A 27500-nucleotide genomic window follows, 5' to 3' on the forward strand; every position below is an offset into this window, starting at 1 on the left:
ACTAGTTCAGAGAAAGCAATTGGATATGCATCCTTCCAGTGTTCCTGTGCTTTTTCTTGCTTCCACACCTTTAGGTATGCCCATTCTCGGTTATACAATGCCACCAAACAGCCAGGGTGATATTTCACTTCTTGGGCTAAGACATCTCCTGTACTTAGTTTGGCGAGAGGTTTTGTATTACTGAATGTTTGGCACATTCATTTATTCTTCTATTCACTTGCATTGTCATTGCTTCTCTAAGCTCCCCTCCTTCAGTTTCGCAGAAGAAGCATTCTTTTGTTTTAGTTCCTTGGAGCTTTCGTGGAATCTTACTTCTACTGCCCTCATCACTAGTACTTACATGACTTGCTCTTTTATCAGCTTGGTGTAACTTTGTGTTGTTGACCAGAAGCCTGCTACTCTCATGATATTGTGCCTTATTTTTTCTCAACGTTTCCTCTATCCCAGATCCTTTGTCAAGTCTTGCAGGGTCTACTTTGATTGGTAGCGCATTGAGTGAGTGAAACCGAGGAATATTCTTTGCCATGTTCGTATATCCATTATCCCCTCTTCTGGCAGTATTGGTCTGGGGAGATTTTAGATCTTCTTTCTTAACCTCCTGACATAGGCAACACTTGGTCCAGTCTGTTTTCCATGATTGTCCAGTAGAGTTTGCATCCATGATGACGATGATGTTCAGGATCGAGGGTTTATCCTTTTACCACCCTGCACATGTAATAGTATAATAGGCCTCTTATGTCCCATAATATACAATAAGCACTTTCCTTTATGGGATACAACTAGGTTCTTGCACTGTGCCACACACCTAGTCCAATCATTCATCCAGTGTCATGAGTCCCATGCGATCTGTACACCATCCAGTTAATAAAACCCTGTTATCCTTGGTTCGCCTCTCCTACACTGGCACGTCCTGTCCATTCAGGTACGGCTTCCTAACTGATTTGGGGTTGATTAGGCAGTATTTGGGATACTAGTAGCTTGTTGCAGTATGATGCCAACATAAATTTCCTACTTAGCTGACACTGAACCCTATGCTGAGTTTCACAGTAGTAATATCACCAATGTGCCTTGGTAGTGCCTGACAATCACTCCTTTAATACAGTACCTTAACCATGTTATAAACTAGAAAATATACATCAGCAGGCTTAAAATCATAGGAATCCACACTTAGATCATGCAATTCAGACAACTACAGATATTTCTAAGCAAAGCATCAACTTCGGGTGGTATTTTTGGCGGTCATCTTGAAAAATGGCCAATCGGCAGAATTGATTAGTATCCCTTGGAGAACAATTGTGCCAAATTTGATGCTTATATCATCATTTGCACGATTCTTCTAAAAAATTACTTTTATCTCCCCCACTATGAGACGTAAGGAAGAAGGTTGTACATACAAGAGTAAGGATGGAGTTAGATTTAAAATTATGAAAACAAAAGCTATGAAAATTGGTTCTCAAACACTCATCTCAAAAGCGCTCTTCCAGCGAGCACATAAAGATATTGGAAAAGGTAGGACCTAAAGGTCACACCATAGCCATACCCTCCACTTGTCTATATAAGTTATTGATAAAATACAGGCGGTGTCCAGCACTGCTATTTCTAAAAGAGATTTAAAGGTAAAACGGTTAAAATTATGAAAGCACGAATCAGGTTGGGGAAATGACTTGTCTAAAATTATGCTAATGGTCTCACTAATAGGAACATTGGTAAAAAGGGATTCAATAAGCTCGCCATAAATGTATCAGAATCTTGGGGGAGTCCTGATTCTTTAAATGATTCTTAAGCAACTGGACAAAAAATTTTGCAAGTTGATAATCGTCTATAGTTGTGTGGGGCGGACGTGTTGGAGGTCTCTCTTGTTTTTTCACAGATAAGAAGGGTTTTTCGCCCTTGGTGATTATACCTTTTATAGTAAGCAATGTGTTAATAGTGTGTCCACGTAATACCCGGCGTGTAATCCGGAGAGTGTTATGCAATTGCAGATATTCTAATATTCTTTCTGCTCCAATCAGTGCCTTAGAAATCTTTCAAATCACAGCTACTCGAGGCCTATTGGTCCTGGGAAATGGGTAAAAGAATGCAGTGTATGTGTTAGTGCTTGGCCCTTCCCTTACCACAAAAATGTCATCCGACCAACCTCCAACCGTTGCGCAAGTGACCCTGGCACCTACCGGTGCCTGTGCCCCACACACAAGTTCCGTATTAGCGAACAATTGTCTGTTCTTTACACAATACCAATCGAACCGTTCCGACGTCGAGTCCGCTATTCAATCTGTCAGCGATGCCTTCTCCGATGAGGAAATCAACGTTGCATATACGAAATGCAAAGATCTGATACCAGAGAGCATTCTCAAGGAGCAATCCGCGAAGAACTTGTCCTCACACAAAAAAATATCATATATCACTAAGTGGCTAAGGACCTGCTCGGTGGAAATCTACGCCGATGACCCTTACAATCTGCCTTCCAAACAGCAAAATCCCTCTCAGAAATAATGGGAAAAAACTCAGAAAAATTCGAGGAGACAAATGATAAATTATCAAGAATCTGGGACGTGATTAAAGGACTGCAGGATTCCCTAGACAGTCTTAAAACGGTGGAAACAAATAATCTCACACGGATCTGGGATGCGATCAAAGGAGTGCAGGGATCGATTGACAATCGCACAGATAGCCACCAAACTCCTATGAATGCGGCATCCAGTTTTTCCTCGCCTCCCAGCAACCCGGAAGTGCCCCCTTCACCTGTAGGCCGTTCTGAGGAGACAGTTGGTCCCCCAACCTCCCCTCCCTCCCCAGTGCCTCCGGTGGAAGATAGACCTCCGGTGATGATTACCTGCCCTTGTGATCCTCCCCACCCTATCTCTCCCCGCCAACCCCCCATCGTAGATGCAGATGAGAGTGATCTTGAGGGGTCTGGCGGCTGGCAGATACAAACAAGCAGAAAGAAGAGAAGAACCTCTCGTTTGGCCGCTGGACCGGAGCCCAACATTCAAGTTTCACCTCGCCTGACACCTGAGAAGAGATGTCACGTAGCAATTCACAATTTGCGCTCATCGGTGACGCTAGACGCCATAGTGGAGAGAGTCAAGTTTCTCACTGGCTCTGACCCACTTATCTCTCACGAACTCCCATGCAGAAGTAAAACATAAAGGCTTACAGGATTACCTGCCTATTTCAACACCTCGACGTTCTTAAAGGCGAGAATTTCGGTCCTAATATATCAGTTTCAAGATATAACCTAATCCGGGACCAACCACCCCCAGGGGAACTTACTGTCACTCCAACCAGGGTCATTTCCACCGCAAGTGCCAGCCAACCGCCCACGGCGAGTGACTGCCCACTCCCCCTGGATAACCCCCCATCCACCCAAATGATCAGCGCATTCATCTCCCATCTTCGTGAGTAGCCATGGATACATTAAACATAATCTCTTGGAATATTTTTGGCCTCAAGCGGAACATTCCTCTCCTAAACATGCTCTGCAAAAATTTCAACAGCATCATTGCATTGCAAGAAACGCTCCTCTGGCCTCATGACCTTGCCATCTGCGATTCAATTCATGAAGACTTCAGAACCTTCTTGACTTCATCGATGCAAGTTACAGATCAAATCATAGCCGGTCGCCCGAAAGGGGGACTTTCTTTCCTGTGGCACAAATTGTTAGACAATATGATAAAGGTGATGACCTACAGGAGTGACAGATTGCTTGGGCTTCAAGTGACAGTAGGGAAATCTAAAATCCTAATAATTAATGTTTATATCCCATGGGAAAATAACAATAATTTTGATCATTACTGCATGATCCTAGGGGAGTTACACAGTATTATTCAAGATTCTCCTGCTGATCATATTTGTATAATCGGGGACCTTAATTCTCACCCCACAAAACAATTTTATAATGAACTTACTCGCTTCTGTCAAAATCATGCTCTCCAAATTATCGATGTAATGCTCCTCCCTCCCTCCTCCTACTCATATGTACATAATAGAGCGGACGCAATTGCAACCTCCTGGCTGGACCACTGCATCACATCTCCACAACTTCATGATTCTATTATGACCTGCAATATTTGCTACGATCTTGCAACGGGCTACGATCACATCCCATTACAGGTGTCATTCAGTACCCCATCCCTCCCTACTGTGAACCCACTAACTGACCACCCACCAGCGGTTAACTGGGAGTTTAAAAACCAACAGAAAACCAGATACTTTAGGGCGAACACGGAAACCAGGTTGCGGTCAATAATTCAACCGGCTGACGCCTTACTGTGTACCAACACAAAATGTAGAAATGACCACCACAAGAGGGATCTGAATGAATTCTATTCGAACATAATCTCCGCTATGCTTGCTTCGGGCAGGACAGCCTATAGATTTCGTCAAGGTAATTCTCGTAATAAACCTGGTTGGAATGACTTGGTTAAGGATCTGTATACATACTCACGAGAAATGTTTTACTGTGGAGGCAAAATGGCCAGCCCGGCCGGCGGGAAGGAGCACACTGCATTACTAATGAGGCAGGCGAGAGCGCAATTCAAACTTGCTCTTAAGCACTGCAGGTTAAATGAAAAACAACTAAGAGCTGATGCAATGTCTAGAAACGTAGAATCTGGTGATTACCCTCGTCTTTGGAAAGATATCCAGTCCTTAAATCCCAAAACTTAAAAGCTATCACAGAGAGTAGGGGAAGCAGTCGGAGACGAGGCTATAGCAAGGATGTGGGGTGATCATCAACAATATCCTGAATTGCATAAATGATCAGGATTCCCGAAGCGAGGTAGATAACCTTCTTAATGACAACATTCAATTTCATTTTGCAGACCGTATTACGCCAGGTAACATCAGCGATGCCATAAACAGCATTCCTAATAATAAATCGCCCGGCTGTGATGGTCTTCCCGCAGAGGCTTTCAAATTCTGCCATCTGATAATTTACATTTTGCTTGCTGCCTTATTCAATGCATGCATAATTCACCAGTTTCTTCCAGACTCCCTACTCTTAGTTCACTTGATACCATTAATCAAAAACAAGCTAAAGGATGCAGCTGACCCTGGCAACTACCAGCCAATTGCAATCACAACGATCGCATCGAAGATACTTGAGTCAGTTCTTCTTGTGAGACTTCTCCCCTTTCTACACACCACTGACAACCAGTTCGGGTTTAAAGCAAACCACTCAACCGACACCTGCATCTACATACTGAAAGAATTGCTGAACTACTACCTATCATCAGCATCTCCTGTTTTCCTGTGTTTCGTAGATGTGAGAAAAGCATTTGACAGAGTAAACTACCTGAAGCTATTCCTGAAGCTGCATAAAAGGGGCACACCCCTATATCTAATTGGCATTTTACATTGCTGGTTCTCCACACAGCAATTCTGTGTCAAATGGGGCAACATATTATCGTACACCTTCGGCTCCCTAAACGGGCTTCGGCAAGGGGCATTCTCTCTCCATACCTGTTTAATACGTACACAGATGCCTTGAATGTCAAACTGAACTCACTCCCAATCGGATGCACTGTCAATGAAACAACTATAAACAACCTCTGTTACGCCGACGATATGGTTCTGATTTCCCCATCAGTGCAAGGTCTCCAACGACTCATCGACACTTGCCGCCAATATGCAGAGGAATTTGATATAATCTACAACGAAACCAAGACCCAGTACATGTCGCTACTCCCGAGATCGCTTAAGCATATTGCAGAACCACAAATTTTCCTCGAAAACCATCGGCTGGAATTTGTGCGCGAATTTCCGTATTTGGGTCACATTATTACCGACGACTTAAAAGATACGGCAGACATTGAACAGAGGCGTCGTAAACTATGTGCAACTGGCAACATGATTGCAAGGAGGTTTGCCTTCTGTCACCGAGACGTGAAACTGCTGCTCTTCCGCTCGTACTGTTACAGTATCTATGGGTGTTCCCTCTGGACAAACTATACCCGAGAGACCATGAGACGTATCACTGTTGTGCACAATGACATTCGGAGACGCCTCACAAACACTCCACGCTACCACTCCGCCACACAGATGTTCTTAGAAAACCACCTGGACAATTTAAAAATCATTGTAAGGCGAACAATGTCCAGCCTGGTAACCCGAGTGAGAAACAGCGGCAACTCGCTCATACAAAGCATCCTAAGGAGTGAAGCAAGAAGATCTAAATTGTGGGAAAGATGGGAAAATGAGGCCTTTGTCCCCTAAAGGACTTATCTCTGTATTAGCAAGATGTCATCTGCAGATTTTGTCATTATTATATTTATTGCTGATATTTTATTTTTTCATTATTTCTGTGATTACTATCAAGTTAAAGTTTTTTTTTATATATATACATTCAATTTATGTATTTAGCCCTCTGGACCTGACTACTGTAACTACCTAAGGTCTCTAGTTGAAATTTAAGTTATATAATCTGTGCACTAACTGTTATAACTCTCAATGCATTTTTTTTCTCACCAATATTATTACTATTACCAGTATTATGATTACTATCTTTTATGCTACCTCAGCTATTTTGTGAATAAGTGCCGATTACTCATTTTTCCTATCATGTTGACTCATATATTTAGATTGTGTATGTTACTGTGTATTTTGTATATTCAATGTATATGGCCCTCAACCGAAATAAAGGATATTATTATTATTATTATTATTATTATTATTATTATTATTATTATTATTATTATTATTATTATTATTATTATTATTATTATTATTATTATTATTGTAAGACGCTAGACTAGGGCGAAGGGGAACATCAGGTTTATGAATTTTGGGTAGGCCATACATAACACCAAAGGAAGAGCTGGTGGAAAATAGTTGACGATATGTTTCTTCGTTAATGACATTGTCTTTCTTCAGAGATCTCAGAAAACGATTGATTTTATCTTCGGTACGAAAAATGCTTTGGTATTCGGGTACACCTGTCTTTATGAATTTAGTATGATCATTAAGGATAATTTCCATTTTCGAATTATATTCTGATTTGTTGAGAATGACAGCCCCCTTCCCCTTATCTGGTCTCACAACTATGATGTCATCACGCTTAGCCAAATTTTTAATTAGATCAAAATCACATTTTTTGAAAAAAGGAGCCCAGTTAGTTTTTAACTTTGAAAAATCACGTTGAGATAGACTAGATAATTCCTTTTGTAAACCACTCAAATTGGCATTAAAGGGGAGGGAGCTCAACCTCTGAAAAATCGATTGTAATGGTAAAACGAATTGGTTATATTTTGGCCTATAATTTGGTAAACAAAAATCCTACCCAAGGGACAGCAAAAATTCTTCTCTCTTGGACAAAATATAATTAGAAAAGCTGAAAACTGTAGCGCGAGTCTTACAAAATTTAGGAATGAAAACACCCATGTTTTTGACAGTCTTAAATTGTCTATCCTGTACCATATCAATAAAATTTTTGTAAACATTTCATAAAAAGACTACGGAGTATAATACTGTCGATAAGAGAGAGAGAAGCTAAAATTTAATTTCATAAGGAAACAAGTCTAGGTTCATATTGGTCAACAAGTCTTTGTTTACATCTCATTTCTTCATACAATAATTGTTTAGTAGTATCTTTGTAAATATGATCTTACCTTAAAGACCTTACATCTTGTTCGGGTTGCCCCAGGTCCCTCAGTGTGAGGCACTTCTAATGTCTACCAGACAGTTGCTAGTACATCTTCCGGTATATTTTGCATCTTCCATTCTTGGATGGTCTGGGATGCAGCTTAGATATTTGTCGAGCTTATTCTTAAACACATCTACGCTCACTCCTGATATATTTCTCTGATGAGCTGGCAACGCATTGAATAGACGCTGCATTGTCGATGCAGGGGCGTAGTGGATTAATATCCGGTGTGCTCTCCTTATTTTTCCTGGTATACTTTTGGGCATTATTAATCTACCTCTGCTTGCTCTTTCTGATACTTTTAGCATCATGATGTGTTTGTCAATTCCTTCTATCTGTTTCCATGCCTGAATTATCATGTAGCGTTCTTTTCTCCTTTCTAAACTATGTAACTTTAAAAATTTTAGTCTTTCCCAGTAGTCAAGATCCTTAACTTCTTCTATTCTAGCTGTAAAGGACCTTTGTACACTCTCTATTTATGCAATATCCTTTTGAAAGTGTGGGTACCATATCATATTGCAATATTCAAGTGGACTACGAACATACGTTTTATAAAGCATAATCATGTGTTCAGATTTTCTTGTTTTGAAGTGCCGTAACAACATTCCCATTTTTGCTTTACATTTTGCCAATAGAATTGCTATTTGATCATTGGATAACATGTTCCTATTCAACATCACACCAAAGTCTTTAACTGCTTCCTTATTTGTGATTTTCTTGTTATTAGGTCCCCTATATGCATATAGCTTTCCCTCTCTATCTCCATAATTTATTGATTCAAATTTATCAGAGTTAAATACCATACTATTTACCTCTGCCCATTCATATACTTTGTTAAGGTCTCTTTGTAGCGCGTTCCTATCTTCATCACAAGTAATTTCTCTACTTATTCTTGTGTCATCGGCGAAACTACTCACTACCGATTCCTTAACATTAATGTCTATGTCTGCAATCAGAATAACAAACAGCAATGCAGCTAGTACCGTACCTTGTGGCACACTGGATATTACCTTAGCTTCATCCGATTTCTCATCGTTTGCATTAACTATCTGTTTTCTGTTGTGTAAAAATTCTTTTATCCATCTTCCTACTTTGTCCACTACATTATGTTTTCTAATTTTCTTCGCTAATATATTATGATCTACCTTGTCAAAAGCTTTTGCAAAGTCTAGATAAACCACATCTGTTTCTTTTCCGTTTTTCATTTGAGAAGAGTAGAGAGAGGCTTTACATAATTTAAATCGTAGAAAGTTAGGTATAATGCCATTATAACTACAATACTGCAAAAAGTCAAAGTCTAGTTTAGCCTTTTCAGATTTCTTACACAATTTCTCCAAAGCTCTACATTTACTCAGAATATCTCTTCCATAACGTAGACGTATAATTTGGTGTAAGTGGTCGACACCCCTGGATCTCAGGCGTAGCAAGAACAGAAGGACGAAAAACCAGCAGTTAAAATCCATTTCGGAACAGAAATGGCTCAGTACAAATGAACGGAGAAAGCAGGCGAGTCAGCCTTGCTTTCGGATCTTCTGTTCCGAAATGAATTTTAACTGCTAGTTTTTAGATAATTGCTTTATTCACTAAAGAATTGCAGGTGCTGATACTGTTTTTGGAATTAACCTGCTAGTTCAAATGGTCGAAAGTGTTTGTGTGATTGATACCTAGTTCGAACTGTAGACGTCGATTGGCAGCTTCAGCGTGATTGTTAGTGCGATCTTCATCATTTACAGTGCGTTCATAAAAGTTCCAGATCTCGGGAGCAAACGTAGGGTTCATTCTTGCATTTCGACGCCTATTCTGTCGTCCAATATAAGTGTCTTCGAACCAATGGAACAAGGGTATTAGTTCGTCTGGAAGACCCGCTGCTAGTGTATCCATGTATTCGTCCATCTTTTCTAATGGCACAAAGGCGAGCGCTATAATCATTTTAGCCCATAACGCAAAGTCCGAGTCGGCTTTATAGCGATTCGATAAACCCAATGAAACAAGATGTCTGTGCATGCATTTGGGCTAGATGGAAAAAACATCCCTTAATTCGAGCGGTGGGAAATGCATCTTGAAAGGCATGAATGGCAGCTTGCTCAAAATCACAAATTATAGAAATTGCTCTCAAATTTGGTTCAATGGTTTTAAGTAACTCAAATAAACGAGAATAAGTTAATCTTTGCTTGTTAGGAAGAAGAGCATAAACAATAGGAATAACTCCATCATGCTTCTTAGCCGATATAACATATACTTGATGAAAAAGACTTGGCGCAATGGTGAAAGTTCCGTCGGCAAACCAAATTTCTGAGAAGACTAAATGCTGAAGCCAGCTTATTCTTCCAAATATTAAAATTCTATTACTGCCTTCTCCTGTGTCTCCCAATAGGGATTTTTCTTCCATACCCAGTTGGGGAACATACAGTGTATAGGACTCAGGTATAACTAATTGCTCTAAATGAGTTGGGTTAGCTGGCGCTTTGTTTAATAATTTTCGTTTCCTAGTAATAATTTTTCGCATTGCAGGCAAGTCAGGCCCTATGGCTAAAGCTGCTTGAGAGGAGCCAGTTAAACATTCATTTACTACAACGGTTGGTGGCTCCAGCGTTTCAGCACTTCTTTTCTTAATATTTGTTTTCAACTTTTCAACCTTTACTTTTGCAGCAGATGGTTCATGGGTATGTTGATTCAACTGGCGAATCACTTTTCCATCCTTCATATGTGATCTTACTTTACACCGATCTTTCTGTTCACATCGCCAGAATTTTAATTCAGAATCACTCTTGCTCGTTCCATCAAAAATACAAAGGTATCCATCGTGAATCACTTTGCTTCTTTCACGTTTTGTTGAAACATCTTCTTCCATTTCGTACAATAGGGCTTAGACGACTGAAAATTCTAAAGCTACCAAAAGTAAAAAAATATATATATATATATATATCTATATATATATATATATATATATATATAAAACAATTGTTCAATTGTTAAACAATTGTTAAAATGAAAGCTAATTGCGCTATAACGACGAAGTATCTATTTGATGGCTAAATGTCGTTTACAGCGACAAAGTAGTCATTTGACGCCTAACAGTCTCTCCGCCGAAAATTTCTATATGCCAAATCAGCTACGCCGAATCGGCCAAGCCGAAACAGCGACGCCAAACGGGCTACGCTAAAAAGTCTCATTCCCATGGAAAATATGCTGCGGTCGCCCCCATACCCCTCTACAGATGCCATTCAACTCCAGTACCATGAGAGACAGCAGATTTATTTGTGAAGTTGGTAGCACGCCGGTATTATATAATGTCAAAATGAATGGTTACAGATGTAACAGAGATAAAACTTGTCGCATTGCTTTCGGTGGTTTCCAAACATAACGGGAAGTTGGCCAGTAGAGTCTGCCCGATGATACAGGGTGAACCCAAGAATGTCTCACATTTTCCTTTGCATGTTTAATGATTTCGAGGCACAAGCCTGTCACACATCCTGCTTGGACAGCTTCCATAGTGAACTCAACATGTTTGTTTGATGCTCAGCAACGCCTCAAAACAGCGCTCGTGTAGCCTGGCCAAAAACCCAACGTTAGACAGCGTCAGCAACGCGACGTTTTTAGCGCTCGTGTATCCAGACCCTAATTAGTAAGAGTTGGTCCTCTCTTTCACGACCCCCTGGCATCTATGAATAAAATTCCCTCCCAGATTTAAAGGAAAAAAAATAAGAGAAGGGGTTCGAGGGATAAGAAAAGAGGTCAATAATTACAAAGCATGGTCAGCCCAACAGCCTAACTATACTCTGTTTTTTTCCATCTGTCCATCCGTCTGTGGTGTTTTCGCATGGTAACACTGCGTCCCAGGCTTTAAATAGTTACGCTATGTGTAAGCTTTAGGTAAATAAAAGGATATCTGGGTGTATATTTGCAACTGAAAAGTGTTTTGATAATTTACTGTATGTGAATTACACCGTTAATATTCGAAATAGGATATCATTTAAAGCCCGGCATGCAGTGTTACCATGTGCAAACACCACAGGCGGATGGACAGATGGAAAAAAATACAAGAGTATAGAGTAGTAGACTCTAGGAAAGTCACGTTATATGGCAATACTTTTACATTTTATCCTAAACGTCTGAATATTAGTTCCTCACTCTTGTTGAGTGAATAACGAATATAATTAGAGATTTTTTTTCCCCTAGGGCTCGCGCCTCCCCTGGAGATTTCCGACGCCTCCTGGGTTAAGAACTATTGGTTTAACATCTCTTAAACAGTACGTTTGTGGGTAAATATGAACGTTGGGTCAATTTGGGGAAAGCTATGTTCACAAGTGTGACACCTGCAGTGTCCCCTACATGTGCCAGTCGAAGAAGTCATTCCGGACAGGATCTTCCGAACATTATGGCATTTCTTCTCGTACCTACTGGTTGCTTGCTTGCTTGCTGGCCAACCAACCACATCACAGGTTTCATAGCATATAGAAGAATATAATACAGGTAGACTAGAAAATCTTAGTGTTCTTGGTATACTTTTAATGAAGATTCATTATTGAGAATCTGAGTTGATCGAAGTATTTTTAAGAAAACCAGATCTTAACATTGTCAATTCATCTTATCTCTTGCTTTCAATATAAATTATTCAATAATTAATTAATTTTTAATGTAAACTGTCCGATTTCTGTTTACCCACTAAGACTATAGTTTATATGCTATTGTAAACCTTTTGGAAGTTTTTATAATTTAACTTATTGTTGTCACCTTTACTCAGCTTTGTCAGCCAATAATGATTGCATGATCTTCTAACTACTAAAATACTGGAGTGTCTCCTGTAGGCTTTTAAATTTTGTTCCGAAGAAACAGCAAAACTCGTCGCAAATAAAATGTGGTGGTTCCTGCCCTGCGCTCTTCTTTTCCAAATACAAAGGGCAAACTTGAAGCAAACTTCGAGTTTAAAGACGATTAGATGCCCACGACAACAGTGACTCAAGTCAGAAGGTGTGTGTGTGTGTGTGTGTGTATGTGTGTGTGTGAGAGAGAGAGAGAGAGAGAGAGAGAGAGAGAGAGGAGAGAGGACGATTCGAACGGGGATTCCATGGCACAACCTCCTTTATAAATCCACCAATCGCGGAAGCTCTCGCTGCCCCTGAACCTTGTGAGGCGCTTACGGAGACCTGCTCCATTCGCCTGTCAGTCCGGGGGCCCCGTGGAGTCAGGAACATCAGAAGAGTCCCAGAGTTGAAGACAAACATCTGGACATTATTCATCTTCTCCACTAAGGTAAGGACGACAACAGGGCCTTTATAAGATTAGTGAAGCCACTCGTACAGGAAAACACTAATTGGTGACAGACTTTTAAGATGTGCGGAAGCCGTTATAACCAGATTATTATATTTGGTTTTACGTAGTTGTGTTGACATCGTTATCCTCAAAACCAAGTGGTGTAAAAGTGTTATCGTTTTAGTAAACGACTTAGGGATAATCCTGAATGCATTATGGCGTTGGGACAAAGTGTATCAGAGGATTGATGTTCTACGAAAATTGCGACGAACTTTCACATTTGCTCCACTCGGCATTGCGAACTTTTTTTCCTAGTTCCTGGTGGCCTTGGTCGGTTCTTAAAGATGTGGAGATACGTGTCTGGCATGTTGAAAATAAGCATAAAACGAATGAGGCTAAAACCGAAAGAAGGATATTGCTATATATTTATATATATATATGTATATACTCATCCAGATTAAGGGCAGGAACTCAGAAGCAGAAGACACAGTATCCATTTATTCCAAGCTTTCGTGATTCATAATCACATCATCAGGGATATCTACAACAATAAAATACAATATATCAATATAAATATAAAATTAAAAAGAGCTATATACAAAACTTTAATTTAAAAGCGGACGAAGGAAACTGATAAAAAACGAAATAAAAAAAAGTAAAATTGTTAAGAGCAGAAAACATACGTGAACAAAGACGCACTTAGAAACAAAATAGTAAAAATTCAAAACACATACTTAAATACAGACACACTTAAAAAAAAAAAAAAGTTGCTAATAATAAAGGAATAAAATACTGGAGGTTAACCTACCATTACAGAGGATAAAGACGCACTAAGAACAAAACATAAAAATTTTTGAGGAGAGGCAAAGAGTTAAGAAAGATACAAGGGAACAGCGGTTGTTTTGGCAGTTTCAGAGAAGGAACTCGTTGTTTAATATTTAATTTGTTTTCGAGGATAAGTAGTTCTTGTGGGTTGTTTGTATAAACCAATGATCTTAAAATCTTCATAGATGATTTCAGTTTTGCATTTAATTGTATGGCTACGTATATTAGAGGATTTCCGGATTTGTCAATCGACATCCGGTCCTATAACTTATTCCTCTATGGGAATCGGCCCTCACCCTGAGAAGCCGCCTGGTGGATCCAATAATTTTCCCAAATTACATTTAGGACAGTTGTACTCGTAGACAACACCAGACGACATCAAAGGCGGTAGCCGATCCTTGAATCTGAAAAGAGAGCCAATATTTTTAGGGTTCTTGGGTATTAATTTTAGATTGATGGCCCCAATGTATTTTTGGACGGTTTTCAAGAAATCCTTCGAAATTTATCTTCATATAAGAAAGGAAACTGTTGCATAGAATGGGAGTTTAGGAACGTCAAAAACACTTTGGCCTATTGGAGAAATTTTCTATTTAGAAGTTTTTTTTTGAGAATCGTGTGAAAAACATGGGTAGGGAAACAATTATTGGTAAAGTATTGTTGTAAGAAGACAATTCTTGGTGAAAGAGGTTCCAGTCCGATGTTAAAGATAATGCACGATGTATAAGAGTGTAGATAGAGTTTCAGTTAAAATTGATAAAACAAAAGCTATAAAAATTAGACCCAGACCAGTAAAAGTTTTCTTCTGAATATAGATGTGTTAAACTTGTCATTACCTTTGGTTACGAGTATATCTAAAAATGCTAGCTTGGATTCGTGTTCTTTTTCTATTGTGAAAGTGATGTTGTGATGATAGGAATTACAAAATTCTAAGAAGCGTTCAGCATCGTGGTCTTGTTTAAACAGAATAAAAGTGTCATCAACATATCTAGCATAGAATAGGGGGCGATAGGCTAAGGGGCACTCATCGAGTATTCGCTCCTCCAGGGAGCACATGAAGATGTTGGCGAACGTAGGTCCGAGAGGAGAACCCATGGCCATGCCCACTATTTGTCTGAAAAGCACACCATTAAAAATAAAAGCCGTGTCCAGCACGGAAGGCCAGTTCTAAAAACATCTTAAAAAGGGAGCGGCTAAAACTATGATACAATGAATCGGAGGTGGGAAAAAGTTTGTCCAAAATTATATCTATCGTTTCTCTAACAGGTATATTAGTGAATAACGACTCCACATCGAAGCTTGCCATGAAAAGGTCCGAATCTTGTGGAAGAATGCGTTGTTTAAACTGTTCAGAGTTAGATACAGTATACTTATTAGTGGTCAGGGGCTCCAATAGGGGAACAAGAAATTTAGCCAATTTGTAATTTGGAGTTCTAAAGGAGGCCAAGATAGGGCGAAGGGGGACGTTGGGTTTGTGGACTTTGGGTAGACCGTACAAAAATTCCAAAAAAGAGGAACCTGTAACAAAAAGATCATGGTATGTGTTCTCGTTAATGATGTTCTCATTCTTAAGGCTACGGAGAAATCTATTGATCTTGTCTTCCATTCTAAGATGATTTGATAATTAGGGAGACCAATTTCTTCAAATTTAGTAGGGTCATTTAAGATTTGGGTCATTTTGTTGACGTATTCCGATTTGTCTAAGATGACAGTTCCCCTCCCCTTATCAGGCTTCGTAATAATCAAATCATCACGCTTGGACAGAGTTTTGAGGGTTTCGTAATCCTTCCTACGTTCTGCCAGTTCTACTTGCCCCTTGAAACATTATTCCAACCGCCTAAAAAACTGAATTTGTGTACTGATCTCAGCCGTTTATTTACAAATGAATTGATGGTTCTATCACGTAACGCTTTTTCTAAACTAAAAACACATTGGGCCCCCTTTTTAATAGGAAGGATTACGAAACCCTCAAAAACTCGTCCAAGCGTGATGATTTGATTATTACGAAGCCTGATAAGGGGAGGGGAACTGTCATCTTAGACAAATCGGAATACGTCAACAAAATGGACCCAAATCTTAAATGACCCTACTAAATTTGAAGAAATTGGTCTCCCTAATTATCAAATCATCTTTAGAATGGAAGACAAGATCAATAGATTTCTCCGTATCCTTAAGAATGAGAACATCATTAGCGAGAACACATACCATGATCTTTTTGTTACAGGTTACCTCTTTTGGAAATTTTGTACGGTCTACCCAAAGTCCACAAACCCAACGTCCCCCTTCGCCCTATCTTGGCCTCCTTTAGAACTCCAAATTACAAATTGGCTAAATTTCTTGTTCCCCTATTGGAGCCCCTGACCACTAATAAGTATACTGTATCTAACTCTGAACAGTTTAAACAACGCATTCTTCCACAAGATTCGGACCTTTTCATGGCAAGCTTCGATGTGGAGTTCGTTATTCACTAATATACCTGTTAGAGAAACGATAGATATAATTTTGGACAAACTTTTTCCCACCTCCGATTCATTGTATCATAGTTTTAGCCGCTCCCTTTTTAAGATGTTTTTAGAAACTGGCCGTGCTGGACACGGCTTTTATTTGTAATGGCGTTCTTTTCAGACAAATAGAGGTCATGGCCATGGGTTCTCCTCCCGGTCTTACGTTCGCCAACATCTTCATGTGCTCCCTGGAGGAGCATATACTCGATGAGTGCCCCCAAGCCTATCGCCCCTATTCTATGCCAGATATATTGATGACACTTTTTTTTTTTTTTAAACAAAACCACGATGCTGAACGCTTCTTCGACCTTTCTGATTCTTATCATCACAACATCACTTTCACAATAGAAAAAGAACACGAATCCAAGCTAGCATTTTAGATATACTCGTAACCAAAGGTAATGACAAGTTTAACACATCTATATTCAGAAAGAAAACTTTTACTGGTCTGGGGTCTAATTTTTATAGCTTTTGTTTTATCAATTTTAAACTGAACTCTATCTACACTCTTATACATCGTGCATTATCTTTAACATCGGACTGGAACCTCTTTCACCAAGAAATTGTCTTCTTACAACAATACTTTACCAATAATTGTTTCCCTACCCATGTTTTTCACACGATTCTCAAAAAACTTCTAAATAGAAAATTCTCCAATAGTCCAAAGTGTTTTGACGTTCCTAAACTCCCATTCTATGCAACATTTCCTTTCTTATATGAAGATAAATTTCGAATGGACTTCTTGAAAACCGTCCAGAAATACATTGGGGCCATCAATCTAAAATTAATACCCAAGAACCCTAAATATATTGGCTCTCTTTTCAGATTCAGGATCGGCTACCGCCTTTGATGTCGTCTGTGTTGTCTACGAGTACAACTGTCCTAAATGTAATTTGGGAAAATATATGGATCACCAGGCGGCTTCTCAGGGTGAGGGCCGATTCCCATAGAGGAATAAGTTATAGGACCGGATGTCGATTGACAAATCCGGAATCCTCTAATATACGTAGCCATACAATTAAATGCAAAACTGAAATCATCTATGAAGATTTTAAGATCATTGGTTATACAAACAACCCACAAGAACTACTTATCCTCGAAACATTAAATATTAAACAACGAGTTCCTTCTCTGAACTGCCAAACAACCGCTGTTCCCTTGTATCTTTCTTAACTCTTTGCCTCTCTCAAAAATTTTTATGTTTTGTTCTTAGTGCGTCTTTATCCTCTGTAATGGTAGGTTAACCTCCAGTTTTTTATTCCTTTTTTATTAGCAATTTTTTTTTTTTAAGTGTGTCTGTATTTAAGTATGTGTTTTGAATTTACTATTTTGTTTTCTAAGTGCGTCTTTGTTCACGTATGTTTTCTGCTCTTTAACAATTTTAACTTTTTATTTCGTTTTATCAGTTTCCTTCGTCCGCTTTTAAAATTAAAGTTTTGTATATAGCTCTTTTAATTTTATATTTATATTGATATATTGTATTTTATTGTTGTAGATATCCCTGATGATGTGATTATGAATCACGAAAGCTTGGAATAAATGGATACTGTGTCTTCTGCTTCTGAGTTCCTGCCCTTAATCTGGATGAGAATGTGATGTGCGATGAGTTCGCCCTTAACCCCCTGATATATGTATATATATATATATATATATATATATATATATATATATATATATATATATATATATATATATTGTCTCTGCCCTAGACTTAGTTCTTCAAAGTAGTGACACTAATTTTGTCATATACTCTGATTCTAAAAGCACTTTAGAAGCTATCAAAAGATTTAATAGCTTTCATCCATTAATCCAAAGCTTCAGGAGTCACTTTTTCGATATATTGTCTGCGTAAGTCGGTTTCTTTCTGTTGGGTTCTTCTCACGTGGGGATTCACGGAAACGAGACTGCAGACAGAGAAGCAAAAGCTGCTAGCGCTCTGCCAGAAACAACCTTCAGGAAAGTGCCTATACAGACCTAAAAGGTCCTATTAGGTCTTTTGTATTAAGTAAGTGGCAAGAAAGGTGGACTTCTCCTCTTCTTGCCAATGACAGTAAGTACAGAAGTATTAGGAAAAATATACAGCCGTGGCCTTCGTCATTCCAGCTTGACAGACGAGCAGAGGTTATTTTAACGAGGTTAAGGATTGGGCACACTTATTTAACCCATCAGTTTATTTTAGAAGGAAGCAGCCCACCATTGTGTGCTTACTGTGACGAGATACAAACAGTGAAGCACATTCTGATGGTTTGCCCCAGATATTTTAACCAAAGGGAAAGATATTTCCAGGGTAAATCCCTCTCAAATATCTTAGGGATATGAACGCAGACATTTCTGCTCTCATCTCCTTTTTAAAATTTGTATAGGAAATTTTTATAATAATTTTAGATAAATTTTTATAAATCATATACAGATTTTTAAAGACATTAAACTATTCTAAATATATATTACTCCATTCATTAAAATTCATATTTTTAATTTATTTATTAGTCACATCTAATTTTATGAATCATTTCTTTCACTAATTAATTCATTCATTTACCATAATTCAACTTATTTAACCTTCATTACGGCGCTGAATGGCCTTCTTGGCCCCAGTGCCTGGGCTTTAGCCCTAAATATCATACATCCATCCATCCAAACATCTGGAATTATTCATCTTCTCCACTAAGGTAAGGACGACAACAGGGCCTTTATAAGATTAGTGAAGCCACTCGTCTAGGAAAACACTAATTGGTGACAGACTTTTAAGATGTACGGAAGCCGTTATGACCAGATTACCATATTGGGTTTTACGTAGTTGTGTTGTCATCGTTATCTTTAAAACCAAGTTGTGTAAAAGTGTTATCGTTTTAGTAAACAATGTAGGGATAATCCTGAGTGCATTATGGCGTTGCGACAAAGAGTATCAGAGAATTGATGATCTACTAAAAAATTGCGACTAACTTGCACATTTGCTCCTACTTCCTGGTGGCCTAGATCAGTTCTTAAAGATGTGGAGGATACGTGTCTGGCATGTTGAAAATAAGCATTAAACGTATGAGGCTAAAACCGAAGGAAATTGCTAGTGATATATATATATATATATATATATATATATATATATATATATATATATATATATATATCACTAGCAATTTCCTTCTTTCGGTTTTCGTGATATATATATATATATATATATATATATATATATATATATATATATATATCACTAGCAATATCCTTCTTTCGGTTTTAGCCTCATACGTTTTATGCTTATTTTCAACATGCCAGACACGTATCCTCCACATCTTTGAGAACTGATCGAGGCCACCAGGAACTAGGAAAAAAAGTTCGCAATGCCGAGTGGAGCAAATGTGAAAGTTCGTCGCAATTTTCCTAGAACATCAATCCTCTGATACACTTTGTCCCAACGCCATAATGCATTCAGGATTATCCCTATGTCGTTTACTAAAACGATAACACTTTTACACAAATTGGTTTTGAGGATAACGATGTCAACACAACTCTCTCTCTCTCTCTCTCTCTCTCTCTCTCTCTCTCTCTCCCTCTCTCTCTCTCTCTCCTCCTTCTCTCTCTCTCAGAAAGAGCAAGCAGAGGTAGATTAATAGTGCCCAAAACTATACCAGGAAAAATAAGGAAAGCACACAGGACATTAATCCACTACGCACCAGCATCGATAATGCAGCGTCTATTCAATGCGTTGCCAGCTCATCTGAGGAATATATCAGGAGTGAGCGTAGATGTGTTTAAGAATAAGCTCGACAAATATCTAAACTGCATCCCAGACCATCCAAGATTGGAAGATGTAAAAATATACCAGAAGATGTACTAGCAACTCTCTGGTAGACATTAGAGGCGCCTCACACTGAGGACCTGGGGCAACCCGAACGAACGAACTGTAAGGTCTGTAAGGTAAGGTAAGGTAAGGTCTCTATATATATATATATATATATATATATATATATATATATATATATTATATATATAGATATAGATATATATATATATATATATATATATATATATATATATATATACTATCTATATCTATATATATATATATATATATATATATATATATATATATATATATATATACACATACATACTAAATGCAAATATATGAGCTTACTGACTAGATCCATTGCCACTGCCAGTAAATCTAGGTCTCTGTATTCATCAAACACTCTTTTACTTGTTAAGCAAATTTACCTTTCAACTGTATGCAAAACACACAACGTTCACACTTCGAAGGTGAACACATTTAGAGCTGTATAAACAACCATGACTTGGGACCTCGGGATCAGTTTAGCTGTGACCTGAGCCTTGGATGAGTGACTCGATCATTTGCAAAATATACGGTCTATGATCACGATATCTCCGGCATTACCACCTGGGGAGAGACCTTACCTTGCAGACCTTACAGCTCGGTCGGGTTTCCCCAGGTCTCTCAGTGCGAGGTACCTTTAATGCCTACCAGAGAATTGCTAATGCATCTTCCGGCATATTTTGCATCTTCCAATCTTGGATGGTCTGGGATGCAGCTTAGATATTTGTCGAGCTTATTCTTAAACACATCTGCTCTCACTCCTGATATGCTCCTTTCCTCAGATGAGCTGGTAACGCATTGAATAGATGCTGCATTATCGATGCTGGTGCGTAGTGGATTAATGTCCTGTGTGCTTTCCTTAGTTTTCCTGGTATAGTTTTGGGCACTATTAATCTACCTCTGCTTGCTCTTTCTGATATTTTTAGCTCCATGATGCCTTCGGTAATTTATGTAGCGTTCTCTTCTCCTTTCTAGGCCATATAATTTTAAGATTTGTAGTCTTTCCCAATAGTCAAGGTCCTTAACTTCTTCTATTCTAGCTACAAAGGACCTATGTACACTCTATTTGTGTAATATCCTGTTGGTAGTGTGGGTACCATATCATATTGGAATATACAAGTGTACTACATACATACGTTTTATAAAGCATAATCATGTGTTCGGCTTTTCTTGTTTTGAAATGCTGGAACAACATTTCCATTTTTACTTTACATTTTGCCATTAGTATTTGATCATTGCATAACAGATTCCTATTTAACATCACACCAACGTCTTTAACTGCTTTTTTATTTGTGATTATCTCATTATTATGTCCTCTATATGCATATAGCATTTCTTCTTTATCACCATAATTTATTGCTTCAAATTTATCAGAGTTAAATACCATACTATTTACCTCTGCACATTCATATATTCTGATTAGGTCTCTTTGTAGCGAGTTCCTATCTTCGTCACAAGTGATTTCTTTACTTATTCTTGTGTCATCTGTGAAACCTCTCACTACCGAGTCCTTAACGTTACTGTTTATGTCTTTCAATCATAATAAAAAACAAACAGCAATGCAGCTAACACCATACCTTGTGGCACACCGGATATTACCTTTTGCTTCATCTGATTTCTCATCGTTTGCAATCGCTATTTGTTTTCTGTTTTGCAAAAATTCTTTTATCCATCTCCTACTTTGTTCACAATATTATTTTTTCTAATTTTCTTTGCTAATATATTAAGGTCTACCTTGTCAAAAGCTTTTGCAAAAGTCTATGTATACCATATCTGTATCTTTTTCGTTTATCATATTTCTAAAGGTGCGTCCACACGGTCGAACAATGTCCGATGGACACACATTGTTACCATATCATACACGAAGCAGGGATGACGTCATAAGCGGGGAAACGAAGGAGTAGATCTGGCAACAAACAGTGGTACCAAGATGAGGTTGTATACCACTGATTTTACTCCGCTCACAAGACAAAGACCGGCAGACAATTGTTAATTGGTAACAATGTTTGTCCGTCGGACATTGTTCGACTGTGTGGACGCACCTTTAATATGTTCTCATGGTGGACTAACAGTTGGGTTTGTGTACTTTTTCCGGTACACAAACCATGTTGTCCTATTATTAAACAAATTATTCTTCATTAAGTGTTTCATTACATTTTTTTCATTTCCATTTCATACACTTTCATAATATAATATAATATAATATAATGTAATATAATATAATATAATATAATATAATATAATATAATATAATATAATATAATTATTAGCCTCTAGTCTTGAGCCACGTTTGAAAATAGGAGTAATATTATGCTAATTTATGTTCATCACAAATCTTGCCTGTATCTACACTTTGTTCTAATAATATTGCGAGCTGCTAGAATGAATTACTTTCTTTAACAAAATAGCAGGGATAGCCGTCTTGGGTCGGCTGCTGACCATTTCTTAATTTCATTAATAGCCTGCACAATATCGGTTTCATTAATATCTATGTTCAATAAATATTCACTATTTTCATCTCATATTTCTGTATTATTATCTTCATAATTAATTCTAAGTGTAAATTCTCTTTTATATCTTTCTGCTAATATGTTGCATATTTCCATTTTTTTCATTTGTTAATCACCCTTCATTTCTTAGAGGGCCTATTTCTACTCTTTTATCCATCTTTTTCACACATGAGTAAAGTAGTTTGGGATTTTGCTTGTTTTTTTCTAGGGTCTGTTCTTCTAAATCCCGTTTTTTCTTTTTTTTTATTGTATAATCTACTGTTCTGCATTTTCTATCTTACGTTTTAGTTCCACCACTTTCCCGGCATTTTTTTCTTTTGCAATAACATTTCTGATTTTCTGGAACAAGATCCTGCTGTCTCTTGGTATGCATGACTGATGTTTACTTTTCTTCTTTGGTATATATTTATCTACTATTTTCTCTAATATTTTATATAATATTCCCGTATTTACCTCTATATCTTCACTTACGAATATTTTTTCCCAATCTTTGTTTAATTCTTCATTTATTTCTGACCATTTTATAGTCTTACTATAGAAATTGTATTTTCCATATCCTTCCCACTTTACAATCTCTTGCTTATCTCTGCTGTCACTTGCTTTGGAATGGACTGTTCATTCTATGACATTATGGTCTGAAATACTCGTTTTATACACTATTATTTTTTTAACATAATTCACTTTGTTCACAAATACTAGGTCTAGAATATTATCCTTTCTTGTTGGCAAGGTGATTTATTTGCTGAATGTTATGTTCAAGTAGCGTATCTAATAGCTTTTCGAATTGCATCTTATCTTCTGCACTACTATTACACTCTCTTTTTATATGTATAAATACAACCACAATCTCCTATTCGTCCTTTCCAATCAAAGAAAGGAAAGTTAAAGTCTCTGGATAGGAATATAGTCCAGTCTTTGTGATTTCTACATATATCATCCAATTTGTCTATTATTATTAGTTGTTCTGTATATTATGATGTTCATTAATTTTTCAGATTCACAGTCTACTGCTATTAATTCACATTCTGTGTTACTATATTTCACACAGATTTTTCCTTGATTTATATCTCTCCCATATATCACGGTTCCCCCTTGATTCTTATTTTTTTTTTAATCTGATGTTTGGAACCCCTTTATCTGAACATCATTACCATGCTTCACTTATATTCAATATATCTATTTTTTCAGTTTTGGTTAGTTCTTCTAAGAACTTTATTTTTTCTTTTTGAGTTATTCGAAACTAAGCCCTGCAAACTCATCACTATGATGGTTTGTGTGTTATTCCAATTATCTAATATGGGTAATGATAAGGATTTTCCCATGTCCCTTTCCTGTTCTGGTATGTTGTTCTTTTCTTCATCTTGCGATGGTTGTTGTAACATCTGTCACCGAACCTGCAATTCCCTCTTTTCAAAAGGGTGCAGACTATGTCTTTTTTTTTCTTTTTCCCTTGCTCTTTCTCATCGGTATGAAGATCTGGGTACAACCTCTTTGGGATTTTATTTTGAGCTATCATGTTATAATTTATTTCATCGTATGTATGCTGCCGTATTGCCTCATATGTAGTATCTATTTCTCTGCATCCATATTCTTGTCCTGATTATTGTTTTCATAATTTTTTTCTATCTCTTCAATCTTATTTTCTTCTTCTTTTCCGTTTTCCCCTTCTTCCTCTTCCTCATCTTCTTTATCCTCTAGTATTTGCACATTAAATCTTTATTTAATGACATTATCTATTCATGCTAGACATGTTGAGCAAAATACTCTTGTGTCCTTATTTTTATTCTGCTGGACTTCTGCACATGTAGGATGAGTAAGTACGTGACATGCATAGCATTTCCTGATCAGGTTTTGTGGGTTTGCAATGCTATACCACATATACACAGATTACATGCTTTAGGCATTCGTTTTCCTATTGCATCAGGCAGTATATTGATTACATTCACCTTATTCATTTTCTTTGTTGGAATGTGTTGATTGATGTAGATTTTCTTTATAAGTCTCGTGAGAGAGAGAGAGAGAGAGAGAGAGAGAGAGAGAGAGAGAGAGAGAGATGGGGGGGGGGGGGCGCTTTACAAAGACGAAGAACTAGATAAAAAAGTTTGGAAATACACCATTGAACACACACACACACACACACACACACACACACACACAAAGGTGGAAACCCATTAAGACACAAGAAGAAGAAGAAGAAGAAGAGTTGGAAAAATAACCTACGAACTAAAATAATAACGACTTGAAATCTCTAGAAATAATAACTCACCACCTTGCCGTCCATCTCCTCCCTAGAAGGAGAGGAGTGCCTTCAGTGTCCCTCACGTGGTATACAGTAGACATGAGTTATGGGGTCTTTGCAGCGTCCTTCGGCAACTATAGCTGTAACCTCTCATTTCTTTTTACAGTACCTCTTTCTTCCATCTGACTTTCCACCTTCGACTTAGAACTGTTTCATAGTGCAACTGCCTTGAGGTTTTCCTTCTGTTACACCTTTCAAACCTTTTACTGTCAGTTTCCGTTTCAGCGCTGAATGACCTCATGGGTCCCAGCGCCTGGCATTTGGCCTCAATTCTACTCTATTCTGTCCATCTTCTCTAATGTTACACTGCTTCAATTCTCTCATCTCACTGAAGAACGAATCCTTCAGAGGACACCAGTCTCTCAGGGTATGTGACGAGTCAAGTATGGGACGAGAGATGTGAATCTATGGTCTAGTCTGGTTAGACTGTCTCGTTGTATCTAAAATTACGATCAACATCACAAGAAGAAGATTATAGCAATGTTTTCGTCCCATTTCTCTCTGTCAGGTCCTTCCGAGGTGCTCATCGAACATAATGAGGTTCTTTCAAGTAAGCATCGTGGCTCTCCTGTCTTTGGTCCTGCTGGGAGAAGAAGTTGCTGGTATGAAAAAAAAAAAAAAATAAAAAAAAAAAAAATCTTTCTAAGACATTCTTCATGTCTCTAGTCATTACTTCATACACAAGATATCTTACGAACGAATATCAGTTCTGTGCTCACACCATTATGAGGTGATATCCAATTTAGCACCATTTTAGTAACGTCATTCCAGCTACAGTGATCGCCTTCATGCACATTATATGGTATACTACAGTAAAGAAATGATTGCTTAAAATGTTACTTGAGAAGTAAGGTAACTTTCGACATTCAAAATTCGCCTTCTCTTAACAAACAGTCAGCTCTCTATACCTTGCTGGGAAATAGTCTCGTCGACCATGCACGAACACCACAGAAACACGATGCAAGAATATCAATTCTTCTCTCTTTTATCCACAGGAGGTGCAATCGCAACTCGCCCCGAACGCAGTTATTTTGTTGCCTCCCCCTACTCCAAAGGCTCCCACCCCTGCAGACTCCCTTGTCAGTGGAGGGACAATTTTGATGATTGCGTGCCAGATGACAACTGTTGTGGGAGGAATTTTCGAAGTCATGTGTACTTGGATTGCTCGAAAGGCTGGGAACAGGGCCTGAATAAGTACCTGGGAGCATACTAAGAAGAACAGCACTGCCAACGTGGTGATGAAAATTAGGCCTTTCCTATGTCCAGGTTGTCGCTCGTTTAGGCGGCATCTTTTTTATATATATAAAACAATCTCCATTTAAGACTTTTTAGGCTTCCACTTTCATGCTGAGTTGATCCACCGGGGCCATGAGTCACCAAAGGTTAGAAAAGTGGAAATTATTATTATCCAGTAATGGGGATGAAAGCAAAGTCCTTTTCATCTTGGGTCTAACATTACAAAAAAAAAAAAAAAAAAAAAAAAAAAAAAAAAGGAAGAAAGAGCTTCTTGACTTCCTTTCAGTATTAGTTTATGGCTTTCGAAAATTTTCTTTTCATTTATTATGATAATTTTATTTAGATATTTCATTCAAAATGCATCGAAATTTAAGCAAAAAACTAACTACATCCTTTGAGAACATCAACTTCGGACAATTCCAATTCATAAATGAGCAACTCTTTGCAATCTCTCTCATGATAGATAATCCCCAGTAGGGGGGGATGGGGGTGCACCTCATGGTGTGCACTGTAGGCATTACTACCTTTTTCTGTAGAATTGTTTTTTGCTCACAATTTATCCCTAAAGCCTCTCGTGATACTTTTTCACCGAATACAATAAACTTTTTCACCGAATAAATTAAACTTTTTCACTGAGTGCATTAAAAATTTTCAACAAATACATTAGACTTTTTCACCAAATATATTAAACCACTTGTCGACAAGAACAATGGAATGAGCAGTGTCTTCCCAGTTGCTGCTGTGTGAGAGATCCTTCTTACCCCGGTATTCAGTCGTACGTCTCTTAACTTTAATTTCTTTGCAGACGAAAGAAACGTAAGTGTAAACCTAAAGGCTGTACTTTTCTTTTAATGTTAAGGCAGACAAAAAGTGCGCAGTTGCTCGGTATTAGGCTGACAATACTATAACAAAGCTTTTGGGCAGAAATGTTTGCATTTGAGGCAATGTACAAGACAACTGGTTTTTATATGCTGGAATCCTACCAAGGAAGTCAACAGACACATGGAAATATTTTGGTTGGGTTGCCTTTTAAGCCAAATCTTTGACCTAGGGTTTCTTAGGCCGAGCCCCGTCGAGGCATAGGGGCTCACGGCTCACCTTCAGAACACCGCCACGATTCCTCTACGATGCTCCTGTGTCTTATTAGTGACGAAAGAATGAAGATGACACGGCACCTCATACTGCAACGGATTCACTGATGGAGCTCAGAGTTAAAAAGATAAAGATTTTCAAGGCAGAAGGCAGTGGAGGAGGAGAAGGCCCATCAGGCAACCGACCCCTTCATGTAGGGACAACGGCTGGAAAGAAGAAGTAGTCAGGAAACCCCCCTCCGCAGCGATACAGAGATTTCAAGAAAAATGGCAAATATGCGGACGAACAGATACATTTTTCATTCAAGAGGCAA

General features: G+C 38.1%; 1 long non-coding RNA gene across 1 annotated transcript; it reads left to right on the top strand.

Annotated features, from left to right (window-relative positions):
• The first annotated feature begins 12817 nt into the window (after positions 1-12817).
• On the top strand, positions 12818-26359 carry LOC135206607 (uncharacterized). Its single transcript, XR_010312799.1, has 3 exons — positions 12818-12895; positions 25368-25461; positions 25855-26359. It is a non-coding gene; the product is annotated as an uncharacterized LOC135206607 (long non-coding RNA).
• The last annotated feature ends 1141 nt before the right edge of the window (positions 26360-27500 follow it).

The sequence above is a fragment of the Macrobrachium nipponense genome, chromosome 31 (assembly GCF_015104395.2).
Source record: "Macrobrachium nipponense isolate FS-2020 chromosome 31, ASM1510439v2, whole genome shotgun sequence".
NCBI classification, from domain to species: Eukaryota; Metazoa; Arthropoda; class Malacostraca; order Decapoda; family Palaemonidae; genus Macrobrachium; species Macrobrachium nipponense.